Raw genomic sequence first — 9849 nt, 5'->3', positions numbered from 1 at the left:
TTCTATTTTTATATAGAACTTGAATGCATGATCTTTATTGCTATTCTAGAACTTAATTATGATTAATTTGCCTCTGTAATTTCAGTGTGATATTCATTACATGGTTATGCGTACTTGTTGAATATGTGAATGATTTGAATGTGATTGGAATATGATATGATGTATGTTGGAATCATATTGTAATGTGATTGCGTAGGTTGTAATTGTGGAATGCCACTTGGGTGTTTCTATCTCAATACACCAGTAGAGGTGGTATGGGATGCATTCCTATGGTGCCCCTTGGCGCTTTTTGCGATTACTGGATGTCATACCTAGGACTTGTTGTAAAACCCAGCCCTAACCTTGACCCGGAAACCTTGTTATTTGTAGGTCCGATGACCCGAAGTAAAGTAAGAAGTCAGCTTTGGGCCATCCCAGTAGAAGACTTGGTGTCTGGCTTTGAATCCATGAAAGTTGATGATGAGGTTCTATTTATGGAAACTGAATCCTGATGAAGATCTAATTAGTTGATGGACTTGGAGTGCTCTCTATCTTGGTTTGAAGGCATTTCTACCTATTAGGTAAGTCACTTGACTTGTGTGCAAAACCCCTTTTGAATTGGATTTGATCTGGACCTTCAATTCCCTGTTTTGGTCTTGCTGTCAGCATTGGTCGCTGATTGGTCGACTGGGCCAGTCGACCAATCCACTCGACCAATGAGTGCTGTCTTTGGCAATTAGGTTGTTCTTGCTCTATTTAAGTCCAATCTCGAGTCCACTTCGTATTTGCTGCCTCCAAACTCTCTGGAACGAACCAAAGACCTCTGCAAGTCATCTCTCTTGCATCCTTGGTGTTTTCTTGACGGATCTTCGTCGAAACTCTTCCTTTTGCATCAAAAGGTATGTCAACTCTCTCTTCTTCTCCTCCATCTTTGTTTTTCTTTCCTTTTTGAGTTGAGACAGTAGAAGAGATGCTGCATTCTCTGTTGCAAACATCTCTGAACATGTTCTCATGATCATCCTAAGGATTTGAGGCTAGAACAATGATCTTAACCATGATCATTGCAAGCTTTTGAAGGAATCATGATCAAACCATGATCTAATCTTTGATTAAACTTCTAATCTGAATTCTGATCTCTTTGGATCTTCTATGTTGATCATGTTAGTAGTTAATTACTGTGTTTTCTTCCCATGATCCATAATCTATAGATTTCTAGTTGTTCTCTTCTACCATACTATGTGTTCTTCATGATGCATGGTAGTTACATATATGGTAGGTTTTATTTCCTTATTTAGATTTATACTTCTAAGCCTTATTCCATGAAGATCTATGTATGTTCTCATGATACCATTACCGAAAGCAATGATCCATCCTCCTATTGTTCTTGTCTTTGTTTTCTATTTCAAATTCATCAAGATCCATGGTTGATTTAATTATGGTAACTTTTTGTTTCCTAATTTGGATCTTGATACCTTGATTGGATTAGTGTTTTGAGGTCCCCTATTTGTTAGAATACTACTGATGTAGTCTACCCCTTGATTAGTACCCTTTTGAACCACCAAATTCGGATTTCATATCTTAAAACTCTGTTTTTTTTAGGCTACTGTCTGCATTGGTCGACTGATTGGTCAGTTGGACCACTCGACCAATCCACTCGACCAATGAGTACAAAGCAACTCGATTTGGTCTGCTTTCGGATGTTTTGATATCTTTTCTGTTAGGGATCTTTCCTAATATGTTGTATATACTTGTTTAGGACCTTCTTCTCAAGTTTGCCAAGATCTTACTTGATTTCTTAGGATTCCTTTGCGAGTTATAAAAGGTAAGGATGGTTATTTCCTTAATTACATAGATAGCATGAATCTAGTTTCTATATTTGAATATCATTGATATGATTCCTAAATTAGATTCTTACAATGATATACTACTGTTGCATAACTTTGATTACGGTAGCATTATTTATTCATGTTGAATTGATTCATGTATGATTTACTTACCAATTATATACAAGTGATTGTACTTATTGATTTCTTTCCATATATGAAGTTACCATATATGTGATGATATGAATTGATGCATGTGTATGCTTAAGTATGGTTTGGAAAGGAGAGGTGTCCTTTCGACACTTTTGTCCTTGGACTACTACGGGAATATTATGGGATGTTTCCGGAGATGCCCTCTGGACACCTTCCTAAACTGTTGGATGACATATCTAGGATTTGTCTAGTAGTGTTTGGCTAGGATGTCTGTTATGTCGGACCCTAATCGGAGGGGTATTGAGACCGAACGACCCGTGGTAGCAATGGGGATTCATGGGCGCTCAAGACCGGTAACCAACCCGTGAGAGGACGGGAATCACATTGTGGGGGCCATTTATTGGTAGGGTTGCATATGATTAGACTTGGGCTCACGGGCGCTTAAGACCGGTAACCAACCCGTGAGAGGACGTGAGAGCTTCCCGTTTACCATATGTGGATGATCAATAGGGTTGATGAGTCCGTAGTCCGAGTTGGTCGGTGCCATAGGATACGGCTGACTCTAGTGTGAAGGATACCGGAAAGGATCGTCGGGGACGAGGAATGGAAGTATCTCGGATCGACTTGATGTAACTAAGTAGAAGACTTGCATTTGGCTAGGTTTTACCACGACATGCGCCAGTACTTATACCAAATGGTTGTGAGAGAGTGTGTTGACTTAACCCCCTGCCATGGTTTGTCTGAGGGATGAAGGACCCATTACCAATCGGCTGCTCAAGACCGGTGAAATGATCCGTGAGAGAATCCAAGATATCTTAAATGGTTGAGGATGTGAGTGGACTTTCCTAAAGAAGTACGGTGTTATGACTTAAAGCATGTCTGCCAATAGAGACCAGCATACATAGAGTTAGATTCATTCATTCATTGCTTGTCTCATATCATATTGCATTTATGTTTGTTCGGGAATTCTGCCATTTATGTTATTATGGATTTTTAAGCGCCTTTACCGAGTTTCTTTGAAACTCATTCCTTTATTGTACAATGTTGTTAGACTATCCTGCAGTACCGAGTACTATGACGGTCCCTATGAAGAAGCGCAAGGCGAAGAGGCATATCTCCAGGAAGGTGATTGCGGTTACCACAATTACTTTGAAGATCCCACGAGTGGTTATGCTCCATACGATGCTTAGTCCGACCATTGAGTGGAAGCGTCCTTGTGCTATTTATGAGATTTACACTTACAAGGATGTTGTCTATAAAGTGGAGAACAATTTAGTTACCCAATGTACTTGTTCTTGGGATTAGGTTTTGTCTAGTTTATTCTTTTAGAGCTACTTTTCCGCTGGTTGTAAAGTGGGATTTTTGCCTCGCTTTACTTATCTCGTTTGATACTACGATTATATTTAGTATTCGATTCATTTATGATTCATTCTTTCTTTATTGGATCTATGATTTATCTTCCGCACTTTTATTATGATTGTTCATGATTATGTTATTGTTTATGTGGGAGGTTGATCACTCGATACCGATCTTCGGGCTGTGGATCACACTCTCGGGTATGCCGGATAGGGTACCGGCTGGGAGGGCGTGACATGATTGGTATCGAGCCCAAGGTTCGAGGAGATCCTAACCACAAAAGACAACAAGTGAACATTCCTGAGTCATTGATCTGAAATGACTCTTCTACTCTTAGAAGTGAATAATAGAACATTGAATTAGAAACTTGACCTTTGAGGCATAATGAGAACATTTACGAATAACATACCATAATTATACTTGAACAAATGTCACTAATGCAAGGAAAAGAAAGTTGCATAACATACAATAATTAAAGAGGAACAAAATGAACTTCATTAATTTCAAAAGTTTTTACAACGATTACATCTGAAATGCATAAATGGAAATCCTAAGGTACAGTCTATCTAGGTGATCCGCTCCGATCTCTCGTATGCTCGAACTCCTCTCGCTAGCCGAGTAACCCGATGCTCTATCCTATCCCGTCGTGACTCCATCCTCTCGTACATCTGCTCTGTCGACCTCCATTCCCTCTAGCATGGAAGTCATCGATCTCATCTGTGCACCAAGATCCGAAGTCTCCGGAACCGCATGCGAAGGGCCACCTACCTCGAAGTGTGATGAAGGAAACTCGTGATGCACGAGGCTCGGCCTCGCGCATATCTGCATCATCTCCGGCCTGATCATCACTATCGGGACCGATATCCTCTCCTCCATCCTCCGATCCCCGATCCTCATCCTCCGATTCATCATCATCCTCACCCTCGGACCGGGGAGATCTCTCTCGATTTGTAGTCTCATCGACGAATGGTCCGAGTCCCAATAGGGTATCCCCGTGATCTAGTGTCCTTTGGTGTATCCTCGAAACTCACCCCGAAATGCCTAAAGATCAAAGTCGGTAGCCTCCCATAGCAAAGGTTCCGCATGCTAGGCCGCAGAACTAAGTCCGGCATGACCCTGCTGAATGATGTAGGAGAGATCGATCTCGAAGCCCATGTAGATGCGGTAGATGACTAAGGCCTCCATCACCGTGACCCGATGGTGATGTCCGGCTTTCGGCATGATGTTTCGGCCGACTATGCGACCGATAATACGTGCAGAACCCGTCATCCGTCCGCTAGTCCACGGTGTGAAGCATCGACGGCTATCCCATAGCGTAGAGCATATCTCGCGAAGCTCGTACGGCATCGGATGGCTGTCCGGATCTGCTCCTGCGGGTATCCACACACGCTGCTTGTGGATAGTAAGGAACTGCAAGATCTCAGCCGGTGTCCGGGTAGAGAAGCGAATCCGAGTCTGGAAGACCCTGCTCCTGAGGACAAGTCTAAGTGGATGTCCCTGGCCTCGAGCCTCCTCTGTGTAGGTAAGCTTGCTGAAGAACAACCTCACTAGTTCCGGGTATACCGGTAGATCCTCGGTGAAGAGATGAGTCCACTGTAATGTGTCGAACCTCTGCCGAATCCTAAAGGCTACGAGCTGGCGTAAGTGAAGTAGACGTCCCATCTCGATGTTGCGATGGCTGAAGTAGGCCTCGTACGGGGAACTCGGCCCGAGGTGTGTCAAACATGTCCGGTCTCCTAACCTCCTGTCTAGGCTCGAAAGGAACCTGACCTCTGCCCCTAAGAGCACCTACGATGCGACCACGACCTCTACCTCGTCCTCGCCCTCCCCTTTGCATAGTGTATCTCGTGAAAGAGACAAGAGACAATTCCAATTAGTGCTATTTTAAGATTTGAGCCAAAAGGGTATTTTAGTAATTTTTCGGAAAATTTCAAATTTGGGGGAAATTTGATTTGAACATACTAGCATGTGCGCAATACTTGGAATTTCATGTCTATGATGTTGGTTTGATGAAAATCGATCGAAAACTTGGGTTAAAGCGAAAAATTCAGCAAGAAGGAAATTTGGGGATTTTGCAATTTAGGTCAAAATTGGATTTTTGAAAAGTTGAAATTGGTTAAATCAAATTGTATGGACCTATCTACAATGTCATCTTGAGCATGTAGCATTTGATCTCGTGCGAAAATTTCAAGCGGTTTGAGAGAAAACGAAATTTTTCTAAAGATATCGATTTCGGTATAAAACTTTGCGAGATGAGCACCAATGTGTTAAAACTTGTTGTCTATGCATGGCATTGTGTTTAAAACCTAGGGAATATGTTTCTAAGCATTCCTAAGCATGATTTCTAGCATTGGATACAAGTAAAGCATGGTTTTATTGAAATGCAAGCATGAGAAGATGAAAATGGAAGGAAGATTGAGAGGTTTACCTTGTTTGTGAAGATGGTGTGTTGTGGTGTTGTTGTTGAAGCACTAAATCACCTCAAGAACACTTGTGGGAACTCTTGGAGATTTTCCCTAGAGCTCTCTCACCTTTGGAAGAAGTTAGAATGAGGTTGGAATGTGAAAATGAGGCTTATAATGCGAATTTTCGCATTCATCTGCATTGGTCGACTCATTGGTCGATGGGTCACTCGACCAATCACTCGACCAATGGTCACGGTGACCTCATTTGCTGTTGAATTTTTGGAAAATGTGATTTTTGCCTTATGGAATATTGTTTGATGACTATATGGATATATTTGAGCATGATTTAAGTTTTCAAATCATTTGGACTTGTGGTTTATGTTGAATCTTCGAAATTCGGTATTTTGATGTTCTCGGTTTTTTGAGAATGGTTACTGCGAGAAGTGGGCGTGGTGAATCCGGTGGTCATGGAGGTGGTGAAATACCTCGGGGAGGTGGTGAAGTACCTCATGGAGGTGGTGAGATACCAAATGTTGATCGGGGTACTCATGAGATCCCTGGTGCCCCGAATGTTGGAAGTTTGAGAGATATTGCCAATATTATGGGCAATATGATGCGGCGACAAGCGGCTCGGTTCAACCGGATGTTGGTGGGTTTCATGACTCTGCATAATGAGACCCGGGCTGGTGCTAATGTGAATCCTCATGCCATGATCTGAATGCGGGAGGTTTAGGTGGAACTCCTCATACTCGCTTGATGGAGAGTTTTACGAAGATGCAAGTACCCACTTTTTCTTGGAGTTACCAAGGACCCCTTGTTTCCTAACAAGTGGCTTCGTGAGTTGGAGAAGGCTTTCCGACATCTGCAATGCTCGGAAGCTCGAGAAGATTTTGTTTCTTGTGGCGGAAGTTGCAACAAGAAGCTGATGCATGGTGGATCTCCACTCGTCTGTTTTGGAAGGTTTGCATGCGGGAGTTGTAACTTGGGAGTTATTCAAGGAGGCTTTTTGTATGAACTACTTTCCCGAGGCGGTGAAGGATGCGAAGGAAGCTGAGTTTATGATTTCGACTCAAGGAACTCTGTCCGTGTTGGAGTACCAACGAGAAGTTCGAGGAGCTTCATTTCTTTGCTCCAGATTCTTTGAAGGAAGACCTCGCCAAAGCAAAGAAGTTCTTCAAAGGACTGCGCCTGCCATTAAAGCTTACCTCACGGTCCGGCCTATAGTGAGCTATGCTCAAGTGGTGCGAGAACTCGAAGAAGTTGGAAGAAACGAGAGAAGGAAAGTGCTCGTGTGCAAAAGCCTTGGCGATCAAGGATTCTGGTTTGGTGGATCGTAATGACCGTCGTTTTGTGAGACCTACACCCTACCCCACTCCTACCTTTCGGGCTAAGAGTGTAGGTCGGAACACGGGTTTTCAGCAGCCCGGCCGGTTTAGACGGTATGGCGGAAACCGACCACCAGCAAGTGCAAGTGCAAGTGCAAGTGCAAGGCCTTTTGTTCGAAGCCCTCTGTTGCGGCCACCCCTGTTGGATCCAGCAATCTGTTTGCTTCTACGCAAGCAAGCTGGTCATTTTGCTCGTGCTGTGTCGAAAGCGGCACCTTGACAGCTTTGCCCGGTGGTGAAGAGTGCTCCTGCTCCTCCCTCGGTAGAGTTTTCGGTATTTCAGTCTTGAGCGGGATCCAAGCCATGATGTGATTACGGGTACATTGTTAGTCGCTTCTATTTCTGCATTTGTCTTATTTGATACGGGTGCATCTCATTCGTTCATGTCATCCGCATTCATCAAGAAGACTAACCTAATCCACGAGAAGTTGTCTAGTTGTTTATTGATTAGTACACCCCTCTGGTCTGTTGTGAAACTAGATAAGGGGTTATCTAAATGTCCTGTGTTGATTGGTGAGAAGAACTTGGAAGCCAATTTTGTGATTCTTGACATGAAGGACTTCGATGTTATTTTGGGAATCGATTGGTTGACGGCCCACAAAGCTGTGTTCCTTTGTTCCTCAAAGAAGATTCGGTTCCATATTTGTGGAAGTCCGGTCTTTGAATTTCGGGGTGAAAAGAGAAGGGTTTGTAAGAAGGTCTTTTGTCTGCTTGATGCAAGTCTATGCCCTAGTGGATGATGCTTCATCGAAGGCAAGGGTATAGTGGAGAAAAGAGTCGATGAAGTCGAGTTGTCTGCGACTTTGTTGATGTCTTCCACGATGATCTATCGGGAGTGCCTCCGGACGAGAGATGTCGAATTCTCTATTGATCTCGTCCCTGGTGCTGCACCGGTATCTAAAGCTCCGTATAGGATGGCTCCTGCTGAGTTGAAAGAGTTGCAAAATCAGTTGAATGAGCTCATTGATAGAGGTTTCGTGCAGCCTAGTGTGTCACCTTGGGGAGCTCCGGTCTTGTTCGTCAAGAAGAAAGACGGTAGTATGCGCTTGTGCATCGACTACCGTGAGTTGAATAAGTTGACTATCAAGAATAGATATCCGCTGCCCAGAATCGATGATCTCTTCGATCGGTTGAAGGGTGCGGTTGTGTTCTCAAAGATTGACTTAAGGTCCGGATATCACCAATTGAAAGTGAAGTCTAGTGATATCTTCAAGACAGCTTTCCGAACGCGGTATGGTCACTACGAGTTTAGAGTCATGCCCTTCGGATTGACCAATGCTCCTGCGGTGTTCATGGACCTCATGAACCGAGTATTTCATGATGTGCTTGATAAGTTTGTGATTGTTTTCATTGATGACATCTTGATCTATTCGAAGAGCGATGAAGAGCATGCGAGTCATCTAAGTTTCACTTTGCAAAGGTTGCGAGAAAAGAAGTTGTTCGCTAAGTTTAGCAAGTGTGATTTCCGGCTTAAGAGAGTGGTATTCCTTGGTCATGTAGTTTCAGCCGAAGGTATTCGTGTCGATCTGAAAAGGTCAAAGCTGTGGCTGATTGGGAGAGACCGAAGTCGATAACGGAAATAAGAAGTTTTCTTGGATTGGCGGGTTACTACCGAAGGTTTATTGAGAACTTTTCTCGGTTGGCTGCTCCTATGACTAAGTTGACCAGGAAAGAAGAAAAGTTTGTTTGGTCGCGCTTTGTGAGAAGAATTTCCAAGAGTTGAAAGATAGATTGACAAGTGCCCCGGTTTTGACTATACGATAGTTCCGGTGGTATGACGATTTATACCGATGCGTCAAAGATTGGTTTGGGTTGTGTCTTGATGCAACATGGCAAGGTCGTAGCCTATGCTTCTCGGCAATTGAAGGATTATGAGCGGAATTACCCCACTCACGATCTAGAACTTGCCGCCGTTGTCTTTGCTTTGAAGATTTGGAGACATTATCTTTACGGTGAGAAGATTGCCATTTTCACGGATCATAAGAGTTTGAAATACTTCTTTACCCAAAAGGAGTTGAACATGAGACAAAGGAGATGGTTGGAACTAGTCTCCGATTATGATTGTGATATTCGGTATCATCCGGGAAAGCAAATGTTGTTGCTTGATGCTCTTAGTAGGAAGAACCAGAAGAAGACTTTGGATTTGAATGCTTTGAGTTTACCATTGTGGTCTTCTATTGAGAGTTTTGATTTGGAAATCGTTCTGAGAATTCTGATCTTATTCTTTACGCCATGACGGCAAGATCTGGTCTTAGAGATAAGATTGTTGCTCTGCGAGTTCGATCAAGAGCTTTTGATCAAAGTTGAGAAGATTTCTTGAATCTGAGTCGGACCCCGACTTTGGTATATCCATGGATGGTGCTTTGTTGTTTAGAGGAAGGCGTGTGTGCCTGCAAACGAAGAAGTTAAGAAAGAAATATTGAAGGAAGCACACCGGTCGGTCTTTCTTGTACACCGGGAAGCACCAAAATGTACAAGGACTTGAAGGAACATTTTTGGTGGATTGGTCTAAAGGCGGATGTTGATGATTTTGTTGCCAAGTGTGAGACTTGCCAACGTGTGAAAGCCGTTCGACAACCTCCATCTGGATTACTTCAGCCCCTTCCTATTCCTAGTTGGAAGTGGGAGGATATCTCCATGGACTTTGTGACTAGCTTGCCTCGGACAAGTAAAGGCAATGACCTTGTGTGGGTGATTGTTGATAGGTTGACCAAATCAGCCCATTTCATTCCTATGAAGATCACTCAT

Source organism: Hakea prostrata, chromosome 10, assembly GCF_041222555.1.
Source record: "Hakea prostrata isolate BN-2017 chromosome 10, UWA_Hpros_2, whole genome shotgun sequence".
Taxonomy (NCBI): Eukaryota; Viridiplantae; Streptophyta; class Magnoliopsida; order Proteales; family Proteaceae; genus Hakea; species Hakea prostrata.
Note: the sequence above shows the minus strand (reverse complement) of the source record.